Source organism: Castor canadensis, chromosome 15 (assembly GCF_047511655.1).
Source record: "Castor canadensis chromosome 15, mCasCan1.hap1v2, whole genome shotgun sequence".
Lineage (NCBI taxonomy): Eukaryota > Metazoa > Chordata > Mammalia > Rodentia > Castoridae > Castor > Castor canadensis.
In genome coordinates, this window is record NC_133400.1 from 37,945,286 (window position 1) to 37,966,860 (window position 21,575).

Consider the following 21,575-nt stretch of genomic DNA (forward strand, 5'->3'; position numbering starts at 1 on the left):
TGGTCATGAATTGTTTTATTTTGTGCTTATCTTGGAAGAGCTTTTATTTTGTCATCAATTTTAGAAGATAACTTTGCTGGATGTTGTAATCTTTGTTGACAGTAAACTTATTTTCAGACCTTAAAATATCTCATTTCAATTTAATTCTATGCTTTTCGGGCATCTAGTATTTCTGCTGAGAGGTCTGATATAATTCTGATGGATTTGCCTTTGTCAGTTGACATTTTTCTTTTGCAGCTTTCAGTATTTTCTATTTTGTAATCTTAGCATTTTGACTACAATGTGATGTGGAGGGGTTCTTTTCTGGTCATGTTTGAGTTTCTGTAGTCTTCCTGTATTTGGTTGTACATCTTTCCTGAGATTTGGGAGATTTTCTGTTATAATTTCCTTGCAAAGGATTTCTACTCCATTAGTTTTATTTCAGCTCCTTCTTCTACCTCATGGATTTTTAGGTTTGGTATCCTGATCATGTTCCAGAGTTCTTAAAAGTTGTGGTTGCACTTGTTTTTTCTATATTGCTGTTTGATTGTTAATATTTCCTCAACTTTTATCTTCAATTCCTGATATTCTTTCTTTTTTTTTCTATTAACACCTTTTATTCAGATAACTACACCAGTGAGAATCAAACTTGTCAAATTTTCCAAATGGCATTTTTTCTACATCAGAAGGTAGTCATGACTCAAGAAACAATTTGGATTATTCCTGCGTCCAAAATGTTTATCAAAGCCTGTACTTGTCACAGGATTTTGAAACGTATAGAAACTAAAAACTATTCCAATGAATGAACATACCAAAAGTCAATAATAAACAAGACATATTCCTTTGGGGAAATGGCTGTTTTTTTTTTCTAATCCAGTCTGTATATGCAAAGTAAGCAAGGAGATTCAGTCTTTTTTCTTCTTTAAAAATCCGTTACTCCTAAAATATCATTCTACAAAATTAGAAGTGAAGGACTAAAAGGCCAGGAGAGGGAAGGGGCAGACACCAGTAACACAAAAAGAAATAAAATTGTACAAACTTAAGCAGTTTATAATTGACTAGACTCATCATACTCCAAAATAACAAAGCTGGTTGAAGAAATTCACCATACTGCAGGAGCTGGGGTTTATATGCTACACGAAGATCAGAGATAAGCAATTCACTGCCTTGGAGCAATCCCCCTTCTCATTCCAAATCCTGGTTTCTGCACCATGCCTCCACAGGGAGGGCCGCTCAGCCCACCTCGAGGGCCTCCAGGTCCCCATAGACTGTTATCTTGGAGGTCTTCTTCTCTTCCAAATCCTGGTTTCTGCACCATGCCTCCACAGGGAGGGCCGCTCAGCCCACCTCGAGGGCCTCCAGGTCCCCATAGACTGTTATCTTGGAGGTCTTCTTCTCTTCCTCATTTAGACGAACTTCACCTCTGAACATGATGGGCCTGTTGCTGAGAACCTTCTGAACAGGCTCAGAATCATCACACATGACAAAGCTGAAATTGGGTAATTTCCCGCCGCTGTTGATGTGCAGCTCCACCACGTTCCCATAACTTTGGAAGAAATCCTTAAGTTCTGATTTGTCCACCTCACGAGGGAAGCTGCCAATGAAGAATTGGTGACTGTCACGGTGTCTCACAGTTCTTCTGGGTTCAACATCACCTTGCTCACCAGACTTGTGGATTGGCCTGGATCCTCTCTGCGGAGAAATATTTATTCATTGTTCTCGAATTCTTTGGTCCCTCTGAGGCCTCTGTGGTGGAATCTGAGATTCAGGTTTAGACTCTGGACCGGGCTGTGAAGCTGGCACTTTAACAACGTGAGGTGGTATCCCAGTAACTGGAATGGCTCCACTGGGAGGAAGGTTCTTACTGGTCACACAGATGCCCAAGAAAATGTCCTCAAGTATTCCTGCACAGTCTAAGCGATGTCTGTAGGTGCTGGAGAGGAACTCTTAGCATCCTCAGGAACAGTTTCTTCTAATACCTGCTCACACTTTTCCTCTTGGATTTCAGATACATGTTCCTGCTGTGGTTCTGGTTCAGGATCAGGCTCTGGCTCAGCAACAGGCTCCTCTAAGTGTTCTTCCAAGTCATTGCTGACAGTCTGATCATAGAAAGTTCCAGAGTCATCAGGTACCACTTCAGGCATCTTCTCTCTTCAGGTTCTTCTACTTCTTCCTTAGACTCTTCCTGAGGCTCAGTAACAAAGCCACCAAAGACCTCATCTTGGTATCTGAAGATATCATTATGAACATAGAATTTATTTGCAACAGAGCCCTCAGGAGCAAGGACAAATGTTTGCATGAATCTCGGCAGAGCCTGGTTGTTGTTGGACAGCAGTCCCATCACCTGGACCACTCATGGACAGTCACGTGTGCATCAACATGGCGAACGCATCAACATGGCGAATCTTGGTGTGGCAGTTGGTAAAGTTTTGTGACATCACTTTCCTATGAATTTCTTTCTGTCCATAGACTGCATCTGCTGGCTTTCCATTTGAATCCAGTCCCCCAAGGACATAGGAAGAGTTCTTGCCATAAAATCTATGGAGCATGTCAGGGGTCTGGTTCAGCAGTGTGTCATACTGTCTCACAAATTCCCACCTGACCAGCAGGGGAGTAGGCTTCTCCATAACCATTGCTTTGGTCAATTCAACCTGTGTGGCTGACCGGGAGAGGAACAAGCTTTGCTCCACAGCACAGAGGGCAGCAAGAATCCCTCACGCAACTGCTTCCACACCATAGGTTCTCTTACTATGCTGGAATCTGAGGATCCTAAGAGGGTATGTTTGTGTTAAGAAGGAAGGGAGCTATACCACCTTTCCTTTCCCTTTTGATATCTTTTTTTTCCATTCTTTAAATACATTTATTTGCACAGCTCCTTCTATCATTAAAGATTAATCTTCCATCTGTGTAATAATTTGGGTGATAAACAGGCCCATTTTCTGGGTGGAAACACAGATTCTTTTGTTTTTTTTTTATTCATATGTGCATACAAGGCTGGGATCATTTCTCCCCTCTGCCCACACCCCCTCCCTTACCACCCTCTCCGCCCCCTACCTCTCTCCCCTACCCCTTCAATACCCAGCAGAAACTATTTTGCCCTTATTTCTAATTTTGTTGTAGACAGAGTATAAGCAATAATAGGAAGGAACAAGGGTTTTTGCTGGTTGAGATAAGGATAGCTATACAGGGAGTTGACTCACAATGATTTCCTGTGCATGTGTGTTACCTTCTAGGTTAATTATTTTTGATCTAACCTTTTCTCTAGTTCCTGGTCCCCTTTTCCTATTGGCCTCAGTTGCTTTAAGGTATCTGCTTTAGTTTCTCTGCGTTAAGGGCAACAAATGCTAACTAATTTTTTAGGTGTCTTACCTATCCTCACCCCTCCCTTGTGTGCTCTTCCTTTTATCATGTGCTCAAAGTCCAATCCTATTGTTGTGTTTGCCCTTGATCTAATGTCCACATATGAGGGAGAACATATGATTTTTGGTCTTTTGGGCCAGGCCAACCTCACTCAGAATGATGTTCTCCAATTCCATCCATTTACCAGCAAATGATAACATTTCGTTCTTCTTCATGGCTGCATAAAATTCCATTGTGTATAGATACCACATTTTCTTAATCCATTCGTCAGTGGTGGGGCATCTTGGCTGTTTCCATAGTTGGCTATTGTGAAAAGTGCCGCAATAAACATGGATGTGCAGGTGCCTCTGGAGTAACCTGTGTCACAGTCTTTTGGGTATATCCCCAAGACTGGTATTGCTGGATCAAATGGTAGATCAATGTCTAGCTTTTTAAGTAGCCTCCAAATTTTTTTCCAGAGTGGTTGTACTAGTTTACATTCCCACCAGCAGTGTAAGAGGGTTCCTTTTTCCCCACATCCTCGCCAACACCTGTTGTTGGTGGTGTTGCTGATGTATATTGTGTAGAGGTTGGATGAAATGTTCTGTAGACATCTACTAGGTCCGCTTGTTCTATTGCATATTTTAGATCTTGGATTTCTTTATTGAGTTTTTGTTTGGATGACCTATCTATTGATGATAATGGAGTGTTAAAGTCTCCCACAACCACTGTGTTGGCATTTATATATGCTTTTAGGTCTTTCAGGGTATGTTTGATGAAATTGGGTGCGTTGACATTAGGTCCGTACAGATTGATGATTATTATTTACTTTTGGTCTATTTCCCCTTTTATGAGTATGGAATGTCCTTCTTTATCTCGTTTGATCAATGTAGGTTTGAAGTCTACTTTGTCAGAGATAAGTATTGCTACTCTTGCTTGTTTTCGGGGGCCATTGGCTTGGTAAATCTTCTTCCAGCCTTTCATCCTAAGCATATGCTTATTTCTGTTGGTGAGATGAGTCTCCTGTAAGCAACAAATTGTTGGATCTTGTTTTTTAATCCATTTTGTCAAATGGTGTCTTTTGATGGGTGAATTAAGTCCATTAACATTAAGCATTAGTACTGATAGGTATGTGGTGATTCCTGTCATTTAGTTGTCTTAGTTGTTTGAAGGTTTGATTGTGTGTACCTAACTTGATGTTACTCTCTACTGTCTTGCTTTTTCTTATCCTGTGGTTTGGTGCTGCCTGCCTTTTCATGGTTAAGTTGGGTGTCACTTTCTGTGTGCAGGATCCCTTGCAGAATCTTTTGTAATGGTGGCTTTGTGGTCACATATTGTTTTAGTTTCTGCTTATCATGGAAGACTTTTATTGCTCCATCTATTTTGAATGATAGCTTTGCTGGGTAGAGTATCCTGAGGTTGAAGTTATTTTCATTCAGTGCCCGGAAGTTCTCACCCCACGCTCTTCTTGCTTTTAATGTTTCTGTTGAGAAGTCTGCTGTGATTTTGATGGGTTTACCTTTGTATGTTACTTGTTTTTTCTCTCTTACAGCCTTCAATATTCTTTCCTTAGTTTCTGAACTTGTTGTTTTAATGATGATATGTCGTGGAGTAGTTCTATTTTGATCTGGTCTGTTTGGTGTCCTGGAGGCCTCTTGCATTTGTATGGGAATATCTTTCTCTAGATTTGGGAAATTTTCAGTTATTATTTTGTTGAATATATTACGCATTCCCTTCGCTTGCACCTCTTCTCCTTCTTCGATGCCCATGATTCTCAAGTTTGGTCTTTTGATGGAGTCAGTGAGTTCTTGCATTTTCTTTTCACAGGTCTCGAGTTGTTTAATTAATAGTTCTTCGGTTTTTCCTTTAATTACCATTTCATCTTCAAGTTCTGAGATTCTGTCTTCTGTTTGTTCTATTCTGCTGGATTGGCCTTCTGTTTTGTTTTGCAGTTCTGTTTCGTTCTTTTTTCTGAGGTTTTCCATATCCTGGCAGTTTTCTTCTTTATTGTTTTCTATTTTTGTCCTGAGTTCATTTATCCATTTATTCATCGTGTTCTCTCTTTCACTTTGGTGTTTATACAGTGCTTCTATGGTTTCCTTTATTTCTTCTTTTGCTTTTTCAAATTCTCTATTTTTATTGTCTTGGAATTTCTTGAGTGTCTTCTGTACATTTTGGTTGACCCTATCCAGTATCATCTCTATAAAATTCTCATTGAGTACCTGTAGTATGTCTTCTTTTAAATTATTCTTGTGGGCTTCATTGGGTCTTTTGGCATAGTTTATGTTCATTTTGTTGGAGTCTGGATCTGAGTTTCTGTTCTCTTCATTCCCCTCTGGTTCCTGTACTAATTTTTTGCTGTGGGGAAACTGGTTTCCCTGTTTTTTTCTGTCTTCCCATCATTGTCCTTGGTGTTGTTACTGTCCCTGTACTGTGTGTAATTAAGTATTTTCTAGCTTGTAATAATAACAATGGTAATATTTAGAATGGAAGGGTGAGCTGAGATGGAAAGCAAGAAGTTAAAGAAAAGGGGAAAACAAATATACAGACAAGAGGGAGAAAGCAGAACAAGGTATCAGACAAGAGAGTTTCAAAGGTATAAACAGGGAGTGTTAGTGTACTAATCAACAGTAAGCTGAACAGACATTAGAGAGACAGAGAGAGGATTGAAAATCAAAGATAAAAAAAATAAAAAATAAGTAAATGAAAGTAATATCTATATATAAAAATGAATTAAAATACAATGGAAAATAGAAAATTAAAAACAAAAACAAACCAAAAAACTTCCAAGTTTATATGCAATGCAGTTTCAGTCTTAATAATTTGGGTGTCCATCTCAATCTCCAGTCCTGGAGTTGGTGTGTCAGATGTTCTGTAGTTGTCTCATCAAAGGAGATGCATAAAGTAGAACAAAATTACACACTCACACACACACACACACACACACACACACACACACACAAAAGCCCCACCAAGTGTCCCCAGTTCAAATGCAATACAGTTTCAGTAAGTTTTTCGGCTTGCAGGTGTAATTCGGTTGTTCTCTCATCAAAGGTAGGGAGAAAAAGAAAAAAAAGCATCTGGAGACAGTTCTGAGAGTGGTATCTGCAACTGTGGCTTGCCTGCCTGCTGCTCTCAGCCTGTAGCTGGCGGCGTTATTTATGCAGATCTCTGGGGTGAGCTAGCACTCACCTGGTCCCACAGGCTTTGTTTGCTCAGAGTTCTGTGCAGGAGCCTCTGCTACAGGCTTTCCCCTTTCCAAGCACTGGGAAAGGTGACACTGCCGCCGCGTTGTCAGGCCTGCGTGTTTATTTACAGTTCTTGTGGGAGGTGGGTCTTCCCTCTCTCCTCTGAAGTTTTCCTCCCACTGCCACTTTCAGAAGCTTTCCTGCTTCTGCTTACTGGGCAGTGCTGCCATGTTTGTTTACAAACATGGCGGGCTGCCATGTTTGTTTACAGTTCACGTGGAAGTGGGTCTTCCCTCCTCTCACAAGCTTCCCCGCTCCTGGTTGCTGGGCATGCGCCCCGCTCCCACCAGAGCCTCTCCAGCCCGCCCGGCTTGTTTATTTACAGTCCCGGGAAGGATTCCCTTCCCCCAATCTTCAGCGCTCAGGGCACCCCACCCTCTTTCCAGTGTGTCTTAACTGTTCTTATTGCTTATTACTCAGTTTCTCTTTTTTTCCTGGGTGGAGGTCAGTCTGTCCATGGGGCTATGCTGCTCTGGCCCAGGCTTGTCTGTGGGGCTACCGCAGTACCGCAAAGCTCACCTGGTCTGCGTCTTCCCAAGCCGTATGGGCGCTGGCCACTGGCGGCCCCGGGGGCCCTCATTGTTTCTCCATTTAACGTGAAGTGGAGATTCTCTGCACTGGCTGGAGATGTGGAGGGGTCAAAGTTATGCCTTTTCTCAGTGATTATGCCTGCAAAGTGTGTCTCCAGTGTCTCTCCAAGATTTCACTATAGGAGGGTCGCTTTCTGCTTCCTACCTCTAGCCGCTATCTTGGAATCCTCCCAATTTATATTTTGGTTTTGAGATTGAAACTTGCAGTCCTCTGTCTCATCCTCCTGAGTCCTAGGATTATGCAATACATATCCATGGTACAGGGACCCAAGGAGTTCCTGTGGAGGTAAAGCTGTGGTGCTCAGGCTGCAGAGTTCAGTGCCGTACTGTGAATGCTTGATTCATTTTCCCAGAATGGTGGCCAACTTCTGTTGAAGACAGGCCACCTTTCAACAAATTTAAAATTTGTCCTTTGTCACTTCAGTTAAGCAGATGACATGCCCTGTTTAGGTTGTCTCATGTTCTTCTGTTTTTCCTCTTCTGCCCTTCTTCTGAATTTTTTTGAACACTTCTTACTATTTTAACTTACCTATTGAGGTTTTTAACTGTGTTTCCTGTATATAGTTTTTTATTGTTTGCTCTGAGGATTACCATATACATGCTAAGATTTATAGTTCACTTTAAACAGTGTGTGTGGTTTTTTTTTTACTAGTTTAAGTGGAACATAGAAATCTTTACACCATTCACATCATTTTGACCTCTCCCCTTTGTGTCATAGTTGTCTTTGAAATAATGAAACTCATCAATATTACAATAGCTACTCAATACTATTGTAGTTGGTTTTTTTTGGCGGGGGAGTCAGGGTTTTGTTTTGTTTTGTAGGACTGAGGTTTGAACTCAGGGCTTCACGCCTGCAAAAAAAGATGATCTACCACTTGAGCCACATTTTGCTGTGATTATTTTGGAGATGGAGTCTCCAAGAACTGTTTGCCCAAGCTGACTTCAAACCACCATCCTCCTAATCTCAGCCTCCCAGGTAGCTAGGATTATAGGCATGAGCCACTGGTACCCAACTGGTTTTGGATTTCTTTTTTTTTTTTAATTTCTTTTTAATCTCAAACTCAATATCCTCCTGCTTCCAACTCCTGAGTGCTTGGATTAGAGGAGCAAATGCCCCTGTTCCCATCTAAGTCCTAAACTTATTTACCCAGGTGCTTATCATTTCTATTCATGTTTCCTTAATTCCTGATGTTCCAAGTTTACAATTGTATCATGTTCTTTCCACCTGAAAACTTCTTTTAGAATTTCTTTTAGTGCTGGTCTGCTGACAGTTAAGTTTTTCAATTTTCCTCCTCTTAGAATGTGCTTATTTCATGAAAGAAAAAAATTTTCTTGGATTAAAATTCTGTCTTGACAGTTCTTTTGTCTCAGCATATTAAGATGTCCTTCTAACCTCCATGAGTTTGATGACAAATGTGTAGCCATTCAGATAACTTTTCCTGGGCTGGTGGAGTGGCTCACGTGGCAAAGCACCTGCCTAACAAGTGTAAGGCTCTGAGTTCAAGCCCCAATGCCACCAAAAAAGAAAAAATGATAATAACTTTTCCTTAAATGAAATATGTTATTTTTCTATGCCTGTTCTCACGAGGTTTTATCTTTTGTTTTCATTGGTTTGATTATGATTTGTCTGTATATAGATTTTGCAGAATTTATCATGTTTGGGGATTGTTGACGTTGTTATTAAATGTGTAAGTTCATATCTTTCACCAAATATGTAAAGTTGTCAACCATTCAAGTGTTTTTGTATTGTTTTTTTTCTGTACCACTTTGTCTTCTCCTTTTGAGAATCCAGCGATACAAAATGTTAAGACTTTTTGATATTGTATCACAGATCCCAGAGGCACTGCTCATTTATTTTAAGTAATAATTTCTATTGACATAAGCATTGGATGCATTTGTGGTGTTCAACCTGATGTTTTTATGTATGTGTACATTGTAGAATGACCAAAGTCAAATAAGGAACATATGCATTACCACATTTACTTAATTTTTTAATCAATAGAACACCTAAAATGTATTCTTTTAGCAATTTGATAAGTCTGTAATGCATTGTTACCACAGTCACCATGATATATAGATTTCTTAAATTTATTCTTCTTGCATAACTGAAATTCTGTATCCTTTGACCAACATCAATCTCCCCAACACCTGCTACCATGCCTCCCCTGCTGACCCTGTTTTATTTCACTTAATATTCTCAAAGTTTATCCATGTTATTGCAAATTATGTAATTTCCTTCTTTTTAAATGTTAAATAGTATCCCATTGTGTGTGTGTGTGTATCACATTTTCTTTATTTGGTTGAACACTTAGGTTGATTCCATATCTTGGTTATTATGAACAAGACTATAGTCAACGTGGGAGTGCAGGCTTCTCTTCATTCTGCTGATTTCATTTTTGTTGGGTGTACACCCAGAACTATTACAGCTGGATCCTGTAATAGTTCTGATTTTCATTTTTTGAGGACCCTTTGTATTGTTATCCAAAATGGCTGTGCTAGTTTACATTCCCAGCATAGCATACAAGGGTTCCCATTTCATCACATCCTTAGCAACACTATCTTTGGTTTTCGGTAGGGGAGGGTTTCAAATTAAATTTTTCTTTTGGCAGTACTGTGGTTTGGAGATCAGGGCCTTAAGCTTGCTAGGTGAAAGGTCTACCACTTGAGCTGTACCTCCAACCCTATTCACTTTTTAGTTTATTTTTCAGATATGGTCTCTCATTTTGTCCCAGACAGGCCTCAGGCTGCAGTCCTACCTACATCTCCTGTGCAGCAGGGATTACAGGTGTCCCATCATGTCCCACTTATTGATTAGATGGGGTCTAACTTTTGTCTGGACTGGCTTCAAACCATCATTGTCTTGATCTTTGCCTCCCAATTGACTAGGATTACAGAGGTGAACCACTGCAGCTAGTTCTGTTTTGGGTTTTTTTGGTTTGTTTTTTGTTTTTTAATAGCCATCCTAACAGGTATGAGGTGGTGTCTCATTGTGATTATGTTGATTAGTGATGTCAAGCACATCTTCATGCACATGTCGGCCATTTGGATGTCTTTAGAGTAATGTCTATTTTTGGTCCATTGTCCATTTTTGATGAGGTTATTTGTTTTCTTAGTATTGAGTTATTTGAGTTTCCTATATATTTTGGATATTAACCTCTTACATGTTTGTCTTGCAAATATTACTCCCATTCTGTGGGTTACCTTTTTTTTTCTTGTCTTTGCAGTGCAGAAGCTTATTAATTTGATGTAGTTCACTTACGTATTTCTAGTTTTGTTGCCTGTGATATCCAAAAAATCATTCCAAAGCCAAATACCACGGAGCTTGATACTGGTTCTGTTCTAGTAGTTTTATGTTTTCAAAAAACGTAAGTCTTACATTTACAGAATTGATTCACTTTGAGTTGATTTTTATGTATAATGTAAAATATGGGCCAGTTTGATTCTTTCAATGTGGACATCCAGTTTTCCTGACACCATTTATTGAAGAAACTATCCTTTCTCCATTGTGTTTTCTTGTTGAAAACCACAGGCATTCCTTGGAAGAGTAGTAAAATTAATATTGAAATAAAGTAAATCATTCAATTTTTGTTTCCCACTGTGTGTAAAATTATTTTATACTATATTTTAGTCTAAGTGTGCAATAGCATTGTGTTTACAGATACACTTTGATTGCTAAAAGTTGTTAATGATCTTATGAGCCTCCAGCAAGTCCTAGTCTTTGTCAAGGGATGGTCTTGCCTTGATATTGGCAGCTACTGACTGGACAGGGTGGTGGTTGCTGCAGGTGGGGTGGCTCTGACAAGTTTCTTAAGAATAAGATAACAGAGTTTGCTGTTCTGATTGATTCTTCCTTTGACTAGAGTCCATTTCAGTAAACTACTTTCTTTGTTCATCCATAAAAAGCAACTTCTTATCCATTAAAGTTTTTATTGCAAGATTGCAGTTATTTCCTCCCCTCAAAGTCAGTCATGAAAGTTGGAGTCATTTTCTTCCAAAGGACTATTGATGGTGATATTTTGACCTCCCATGGATCAAGACTGTTCTTGCTCAATGTGGTGCCAGATGTCCTCAGGAGGGTGAGGCAGGAGGATGACTAGTGCAAGGCTAGCCTGGACCACATAATGAGATCCTATCTCAGAAAACCAAGTACAGTGGCTCATGCCTGTAATCTCAGGTACTGGGGAGATCAGGAGGATCATGCTTCAAAACCAGCCTGGGCAAAGTTAGTGAGACCCCATCTCAACAATTGTCATCCTGTTTACATGGGAAGTATTAGTAGGAGGATAATCACAAGATGCTACTGAAAAATAATCAAAGCAAATAGGTCTGGGAGTAGGGCTCAAGTGGTTGAGCACCTGCATAGCAAGTGCAAGGCCTGAGTTCAAACCCCAGTAGCACAAATCATCATCATCTTCACTTCATCTTAGCCAAAAGGCTGAGAAGCAATTAGAGTAATATCTAGCAACTAGTAGTATCTAGAGTGGTGAATCCTTTCCAGAATTTTTCAGTTTATTTTGTCCAGATCCATCATAGAAATCATCATGTATGGCAATACTCTTAAAACTTTTTTCCTTTTTGCTGGTACTGGAGTTTGAACTTATGGCCTTATGCTTTCTAGGTATTCACTCTTCCACTTGAGCCACACACCCAGCCCTTTTTTGCAGTAGTTATTTTAGTTATTGTCTTGAACCATGATCTTCCTATCTGTGCCCCCTGTACTTCTGGAATTACAGGTGTGTACTACCACACCTACCTTGTTTGTTCAAATGAAATTTCACGGAGTTTTTTGCCTAAGCTGGCCTAGAACTGTGGGCTTCCTGATTTCCAACTCCTGAGTAGCTAAGATTACAGGCATGCCCCACCAGACCCAGCCTCTTACAAAATTTCTTAACACTTGAAAATTACAATTGTTCTTTGACTTATGGGCTGCATAATGGGTGTTAGAAATACATCTTAGCATGAAAAAAAAATTAATCCTGCACATTTCCATCAGATCTCTTGGGTTACAAGGTGCATTGTCAATCAGCAATAATATTTTGGAAGAATCTTCTAAGTGGGTCTCAACAGTGGGCTCAAAATATTCAGTAAATCATGTTGTAAACAGATGTGCTTTCATCTAGGTTTTGTTGTTCATTTATAGAGCACAGGCAGAGTTAGTGTATTTCTTTAGGGACCTAGAATTTTTCAGAATGGTAAATGACATTGGGTTGAACTTAGTCACCAGCCCCATTGGCCTCTAACATGAGTCAACCAGTCATTTGAACCTTTGAGGCCAAGCATAGATTTCTTTCCAGCTGCAAAAGTCATAGGTAGCATCTTCCAGTATAAGGCTTTCTAATCTCCATTGAAAATGAGCTTAATGATGCTAGCTGGATCCTCTCAAGCAGCTACTTCAGCTTTTACTCTTACTTGCTGCTTCACCTTCTCTTTTGTTTTGGAGGTGGCTCCTTTCTTCATCAATCCATCTCAGCCAGCTTCAGACTTTTCTTCTGCAGCTTCCTCACCTCTCAGCCTTTCTGGAATTGAAGAGAATTAAACATTGCTCTGGATTAGGCTTTGGTTTGAAGGGAATGCTGTGGGTGGTTTGATCTTCTATCACTTTCTCCATATCAGTAGTAAGAGTGTTTTGCTTTCTTTTGTGTGTTTGGCATGGGGAGGGGGGTTGGGGGGCTGGCAGAGGGCTGTGGAGAGGGGAGTAGCACTTTCAGCTTCCTTCAAGACATTTCCTTTGCATTTACAACTTGCTTCCTGATTCAAGAAGCCTGGCTTTCAATGTGGTTTCCTGTCTAAGCTTAATCAGTTACAGCTTTTGATTTAATGTGGAAGTGTGTGGCTCTACCTTTCACTTGAACACTTAGAAGCCATTATGGATTAGTAATTGTCCAAATATTAGTATTGTGTCCAAAGGAATTGTGCAGCCAAAGGACACTGGGGGGAATACTGAGTAGATGGACCAGTAAGAACACACACATTAAATTTACTAAAACAATCACAATAATAGCATCACTGATCACAGGTCACCCCAACACATATAATACTGAAAAGTTTGAAACAGTGCAAGAATTACCAAAATGTGGCAGTCACATGCTTATTCAACAGGGTTGCTGTAAATCTTCAATTTCTTAAACAAAACTAAAGCTATCTGAGAAGTGCAGTACAATTAAGTGCAAGAAAACAACATATGCAACTTCTGGGGTAAGATGCAGAATAGAAGCTTCCTCCATGTGACTCTGAATGAGAAGAGTCAAGCTAATAAAGAACAGAGTTTATTTCAAAGAAATAAAGAGATAGAACACCAGAAATCACAAAATAATCTACAGGATAGCTGAAAATCTGTGGAAAAGCAGGCCACTGAGAGACAAGTAGGAAAGAGCCCATAGTACCAAACTTGGCTCCCAGGGGGTGGGGGTAAGGGGGAACCAAATTATAGCCACAAAGTAAGATAGGCAGCCCAAGTGACAGACTATCAGTCCTAGCCACAGAACAAGCTAACAGTTCTTGCAAGTCTTAAATCCAGTGTGGGGATTTTGTGCAACAGTGAGTGACCCCTGTTGAGTGAGTAACAGAGGAAGAAATCCATTTTGTTTCTTCTCATATCTTGAGCTATAGCTGAGTGCCACTTGAGAGGTGTCCTATTGTCTGAGTTGAGCTATTCTAGGGACCTGAAAACAAGGAAGTAATCACAAGTTGTCAAGTCTGAGAACACCCAATCACAACCATACACACACAGTGCTTGGGTAAGAAAGAGCCAGTGGGGGAAAGATTGGAGAAGGAGACAGTGGGACTCAGACCCACTGAAAAGTCTGGGCATCAGAGACCTCAGGCTATGAAGGGCATGACGGCTGATTGGGTCCACCTTCAGAGATAAGGAATGAGTCCTACCACCTGTGTGTCCCACAGAGATGGATCCAAGCTAGAGCCTGTTATGAAAGGACTGCCCAGGAGCTGTTTAGCTGCTGAGTGTGGTTGTTACTAGGTAGGATCAAGAGCTCTGAGCCTAGGTCAAGCTGATCAGTCTTTCCCCAGCTTCCTCACACAGGATGATTTTCTGCTAGGTGGGACCTGAAAGCTCTGAGATCAGCAAGCAGAGAATTCTGGGAAGCAGGGAGCTTGAGCAGTGAAGTATGTGGTGACTCTTCCCTCAGAGGGAGAGTCAAGGAGTGAGCCCCTGGTAATCATTTGTATTACCACAGAATAAGAGATCCAAGCCTAAGTCCATTGGCCTGAGGTTTGCTTGCCTTTCAGACCTGCCTCCCTACTGAGCCCAAGTTCAGTAAAATCCACTATTTCCCCACCTTCCTTTCTCCCACAGGGTGATTTACTGGTGGGATCTTAAACCTTTGAGTGTCAGGTTTCCCTGGTTCTCTACCTCCAATGCAGATTTCAGGCTCTGTTTGCCCCACACTCTTGTACACACTTGAGGGAAGCCCTTGGGCTTGGACATTGTCACTCCTGGGTGCACAAACTGGGGAATCTGGAGCAAAAGGGAAGCTGCCTAACTCATAGGCTGCAAAGCTCCTTGAGGCCAGCAGCAGCTCCAGGTACACAAAGGGAAGCTTCTAATGTGAATGCAGCTCTGACACTGATGACTGACCCATAAGTAGCCTAGCATCCAGCCCTCAGACTTTACCAGCTTGACACAGTTGTTGCTCTTATAGTGTTTTGTTTTCTCCTCTTTGAATGGTACTGGAGACTGAGCTCTCAAGAGAAGACTCACTAAGATGTCAACCAAATAAAGTTGGAAGAGCCATCCGGCTTAACAGATGAACAAATCACAACTTAGAAACATAAGAAACATGAAAATGCAATGCAATATGATTCCGAAAAAAAAGCTCATAACAATAAGAGATTCCAAAACTACCAAAATGACTGACATGCTAGACAAAGAATTCAAAAGTCTATTGTTAAAAAGATCAATGACCTCAAAGAGGTTTCAAACAGCTGAATGAAGTAAGCAAGTCAATTCAAGATCTGGAAGAGAAAGCGACATGGATGAGAAACTCAGTAAGGATCCTGAGATTCTGAAAAAAACATGAAGGAAATGAAAAACCCAATAAATCCAAAAAAAGTGAAAAGCATCACCAATAGACTAGAACAAGTAGAAGAAATAATATCAGGAGGCACATGGGACTGCGCCGGGAGATACTGCTCATGCCAGGGGCCTTGGCTTCAGGCAGGGGCCCCACTAATGCTGACACAGCCGCGGCCACTTCAGCCAGGCCCAGCAGCAGGGCCTCCAGGGTCTCCAATTCCGTCTGGTACATGGACACCCCATGGTCCCACTGGGTGTGGTGCAGCAGCTTCCAGGCCCCAGTGAATGAACTGTCGGCCACAGCGAAGGCAGCTCAGGGATTACAGCTCTGGGGGTTCTGACATCTGGCTGGGGCTGGGGCCACTGAAGGGCTGACATCCCAGCTTCTTATGGTTCATGAAGACAGTGATGGCTTCCAATGGGAAGGTCTGCAAGCAGAGGCCGCAGGTCAACAGATCTGGTGTTTGTCGGTCCAGGGCTGATGGTTGGCAAGGTTAGGGGTCAGCGGCATCCACAGGGCCCAGTGGCTCCGTGCGCCGAAGGTGTGGAGGGCGGCCCCAGTGGGCCCGGGGCCCAGGGACTGGCAGGGTTAACCCCTGAACCTCTCGGGCACGGACTTGTCCTTTGAGGACAAGTGCCCCAGCCCCTGGGCCTGCAGGAATTGCATGTCTGGCTCCGGCTTCACATCGATGATGAGGTCCGACATCTCCATCTCATCATCTGGAGTGGTGGCGGCGGGCACAGGGTGTGCTCTGTGGGGCATGCTGCCAGCCTTGTGGCAGAACATTAGTTGCCGTGGGTTGGGCAGGTGGGACAGGCAGGCTGAGGACGCACAAGCCGTGCACCCTTGGAGTGCAGCGCTCAGGGACTCACTATGTTGTCCGAGCTGGCGTCAAACTCCTGACTCAAGTAATCCTTCTGCCTCACCCTCCTTTGTATCTGGGACTACAGATAAGTACCATGAGCCTCATGCATGCTAGGCAAGCACTCTACCACTAAGTTACTTGCTTGGCCTTAAGGTTGTCCTCTAGAAAAGTAAAACTGAACAAGGCCAAAGGCACCAGGGAAAAACCAGGCAGTGAACCTGTGGAGATGGGGTTGAAGTGAAAGGGTCTCAGTAGCCCTGACCATTATCATCAATAGATAGGTCATCCAAACAAAAAATCAATAAAGAAATCCTAGATCTAAAATATACAATAGATCAAATGGACTTAGTTGACGTCTACAGAACATTTCATCCAACTTCTACACAATATACATTCCTCTCAGCAGCCCATGGAACCTTCTCCAAAATAGATCATATCCTAGGGCACAAAGCAAGCCTCAGCAAATATAAGAAAATAGAAATAATACCGTGCATACTATCTGACCACAATGCAGTAAAAGTAGAACTCAACAACAAAAGTAAAGACAAAAAACATGCAAACAGCTGGAAACTAAATAACTCATTACTTAATGAAGAATGGATCATTGATGCAATAAAAGAGGAAATTAAAAAGTTCCTGGAAGTCAATGAAAATGAAAACACAACATACCGGGACCTATGGGACACAGCTAAGGCAGTCTTGAGAGGAAAGTTTATAGCCATGAGTGCATATATTAAAAAGATTGAAAGATTCCCAAATCAATGACCTAATGATACATCTCAAACTCCAAGAAAAACAAGAACAAGCAAATCCCAAAACAAACAGAAGGAGAGAAATAATTAAGAGCTGAAGTCAATGAAATAAAAACAAACAAAAAAAATACAAAGAATTAATGAAAGAAAAAGTTGGTTCTTTGAAAAAATAAACAAGATCGATAGACCCCTGGCAAACCTGACTAAAATGAGGAGAGAAAAAACCCAAATTAGTAGAATTAGGAATGCAAAAGGGGAGATAACAACAAATACCATGGAAGTCCAGGAAATCATCAGAGACTACTTTGAGAACCTATATTCAAATAAATTCGAAAATCTTAAAGAAATGGACAGATTTCTAGAATATGATCATCCAAAACTGAACCAAGAGGAAATTAATCACCTGAATAGACCTATAACACAAAATGAAATTGAAGCAGCAATCAAGAGTCTCCCCAAAAAGAAAAGTCCAGGACCTGATGGATTCTCTGCTGAATTCTATCAGACTTTTAAAGAAGAACTGATACCAACCCTCCTTAAACTGTTCCACGAAATAGAAAGGGAAGGAAAACTGCCAAACACATTTTATGAAGCCAGTATTACACTTATCCCAAAACCAGGCAAAGACACCTCCAAAAAGGAGAACTATAGGCCAATCTCCTTAATGAACATTGATGCAAAAATCCTCAACAAAATAATGGCAAACCGAATTCAGCAACACATCAAAAAGATTATTCACCATGACCAAGTAGGCTTCATCCCAGGGATGCAGGGGTGGTTCAACATACGAAAATCAATAAACGTAATAAACCACATTAACAGAAGCAAAGACAAAAACCACTTGATCATCTCAATAGATGCAGAAAAAGCCTTTGATAAGATCCAACATCGTTTCATGATAAAAGCTCTAAGAAAACTAGGAATAGAAGGAAAGTTCCTCAACATTATAAAAGCTATATATGACAAACCTACAGCCAGCATTATACTTAATGGAAAAAAATTAAAACCATTCCCTCTAAAATCAGGAACCAGACAAGGATGCCCACTATCTCCACTCCTATTCAACATAGTACTGGAATTCCTAGCCAGAGCAATTAGGCAAGAAGAAGGAATAAAAGGAACACAAATAGGTAAAGAAACTGTCAAAATATCCCTATTTGCAGACGACATGATCCTATACCTTAAAGACCCAAAAAACTCTACTCAGAAGCTTCTAGACATCATCAATAGCTATAGCAAGGTAGCAGGATATAAAATCAACATAGAAAAATCATTAGCATTTCTATACACTAACAATGAGCAAACGGAAAAAGAATGTATGAAAACAATTCCATTTACAATAGCCTCAAACAAAATCAAATACCTAGGTGTAAACCTAACAAAAGATGTGAAAGACCTCTACAAGGAAAACTATACACTTCTGAAGAAAGAGATTGAGGAAGACTATAGAAAGTGGAGAGATCTCCCATGCTCATGGATTGGTAGAATCAACATAGTAAAAATGTCGATACTTCCCAAAGTAATCTACATGTTTAATGCAATTCCCATCAAAATTCCAATGACATTCATTAAAGAGATTGAAAAATCTACCATGAAATTAATATGGAAACACAAGAGGCCACGAATAGCCAAGGCAATACTCAGTCAAAAGAACAATGCAGGAGGTATCACAATACCTGACTTCAAACTATATTACAAAGCAATAACAATAAAAACAGCATGGTACTGGCACAAAAACAGACATGAAGAGCAGTGGGACAGAATAGAGGATGCAGATATGAAGCCACACAACTATAAGCAACTTATCTTTGACAAAGGTGCTAAAAATATACGATGGAGAAATAGCAGCCTCTTCAACAAAAACTGCTGGGAAAACTGGTTAGCAGTCTGCAAAAAACTGAAACTAGATCCATGTATATCACCCTATACCAAGATTAACTCAAAATGGATCAAGGATCTTAATATCAGATCCCAAACTCTTAAGTTGATACAAGAAAGAGTAGGAAATACTCTGGAGTTAGTAGGTATAGGTAAGAACTTTCTCAATGAAACCCCAGCAGCACAGCAACTAAGAGATAGCATAGATAAATGGGACCTCATAAAACTAAAAAGCTTCTGTTCATCAAAAGAAAAGGTCTCTAAACTGAAGAGAACACCCACAGAGTGGGAGAAAATATTTGCCAATTATACATCAGACAAAGGACTGATAACCAGAATATACAGGGAACTTAAAAAATTAAATTCTCCCAAAACTAATGAACCAATAAAGAAATGGGCATGTGAACTAAACAGAACTTTCTCAAAAGAAGAAATTCAAATGGCCAGAAAACACATGAAAAAATGCTCACCATCTCTAGCAATAAAGGAAATGCAAATTAAAACCACGCTAAGATTCCACCTCACCACTGTTAGAATAGCCATCATCAGCAACACCACCACCAACAGGTGTTGGCGAGGATGTGGGAAAAAGGAACCCTCTTATACTGTTGGTGGGAATGTAGACTAGTACAACCACTCTGGGAAAAAATTTGGAGGCTACTTAAAAAGCTGGACATCGATCTACCATTTGATCCAGCAATACCACTCTTGGGGATATACCCAAAAGACTGTTACTCCAGAGGCACCTGCACATCCATGTTTATTGCGGCACTATTCACAATAGCCAAGTTATGGAAACAGCCAAGATGCCCCAGCAAAGAAAATGTGATATCTATACACAATGGAATTTTATGCAGCCATGAAGAAGAACGAAATGTTATCATTCGCTGGTAAATGGATGGAATTGGAGAACATCATTCTGAGTGAGGTTAGCCTGGCTCAAAAAACCAAAAATCATATGTTCTCCCTCATATGTGGACATTAGATCAAGGGCAAACACAACAAGGGGATTGGACTATGAGCACATGATAAAAGCGAGAGCACAAAAGGGAGGGGTGAGGATAGGTAAGACACCTAAAAAACTAGCTAGCATTTGTTGCCCTTAACGCAGAGAAACTAAAGGAGATACCTTAAAGCAACTGAGGCCAATAGGAAAAGGGGAACAGGTACTAGAGAAAAGGTTAGATCAAAAAGAATGAACCTAGAAGGTAACACCCACGCACAGGAAATCAATGTGAGCCAATGCCCTGTATAGCTATCCTTATCTCAACCAGCAAAAACCCTTGTTCCTTCCTGTTATTGCTTATACTCTGTCTACAACAAAATTAGAAATAAGGGCAAAATAGTTTCTGCTGGGTATTGAGGGGGCGGGAGAGGGAGGGGGCGGAGTGGGTGGTAAGGGAGGGGGTGGGGGCAGTGGGGAGAAATGAACCAAGCCTTGTATGCACATGTGAATTATAAAAGAAAAATGAAAAAAAACCCAAAATATAAATTGTGAAGTCATTTTTACAATCAAAATTAGAAAATGAAGTACAAGTACTAGAGTTTAGGAAATGAAAGTTTTAAATTTGAATTATTAGAAGAAAGCATTACTTTTTATAAAGTAACAAGTTTTTTTAATATCTGAAATTTAAAAAAATGTGAATTTACATGGACAAAATTTTTGAGTAATTTGTAATTTTTTATTTTGGTGGTGCTGGGGATCTGAACTCAGGGCCTCAAATATGCCAGGCAAGTACTTTACAACTGAACTAAATCTCTAGCCCAGTAATTGTAACTTTTATCTCATCAGAATATAAAATGCCTCAAGCTCTTTTACTACTTCTACTGATTGCTACATTAAATATAATTTGCAGTATTTCCTTTACTTTTAGAAACCTTTTTTTTTTTGAGACAGTGTCTTCACTATATGTACTTAAGCAGGCCTCAAATTCACTATGTAACTTTGAGATCACAATCTTCCTCCCCCACACAACCCCCACTTGAGTGCTGGGATTACAGGTGGGAATCACCATGCCTGACTCCTTATTTTTTAGGTAACTTGTAAATATAACCCAAGACTCCTTTGCCCATAAAAATGAAAGAAAAGTTCATGTACAAAACTAATAACAAAATCAAGCCTCAAGTATTAAACTGCTCCCCAAAATATTTTAGAATATCATGGAGCTGGGGAGGCAGAGAGAGTTTAAGTACACAAGTTTGTACAGGTTAGCCTGCCTCCCAAATTCTCCCAGATTACTTTTATTTAATATTGCTCACATTTAAAAATAAACATACCTTCAAACAGACCTACCCTGACCATGGAGTCTTTCATGACATTTTGAATAATCATTTTATAGATGCTACAGATGTTACAGTAGAATAAATTTGTATCAAGTAACTAAAGAACTATAGTTATTCTCTTAATTATTCACCAGTGAATAAGTAATATTTTCTGGGATCATTACAACAGATGTAAACAAACTAAATTTTTAAGCTTTATAACAAGTCAGCTTATAAATATATCTACCAAATAATATATTTTTTAGAGAAATTGGTTAAATGAGGTCTGTCACAAACAGGTGAAACCTAATTTGCTCCTCTAACAAAGAAATCTTTAAGTACATAAAAAAGAAAATTAACTTTATGAGCATCTGAAGCAAAATAATTACTTTTCTACATGACAAGCTCAGATCAGTATCCTCCTTCACCATATCCAAGGAATATTTTAACATTACTTTCCTCCAATAGTCTGGCTATAAACAGATAGACTGTGACACATCAATAATTCTTATAAAAGAATTTTAAAGAATGCCTACTCCACAAGTGGTTCTTGCTTTTTCTGAGGATATATTTCACAAGGATTCTTAGATATTAATTACATTTAAACTTTCTTGGTCAAAATCAGATTT

The 21,575-nt window shown here is 40.1% G+C and overlaps 1 pseudogene; it reads right to left on the reverse strand.

The window, feature by feature from the left end:
* Window positions 1-1,138: 1,138 nt before the first annotated feature.
* On the reverse strand, window positions 1,139-2,707 carry LOC109674765 (ras GTPase-activating protein-binding protein 1-like; annotated as a pseudogene).
* Window positions 2,708-21,575: the final 18,868 nt, after the last annotated feature.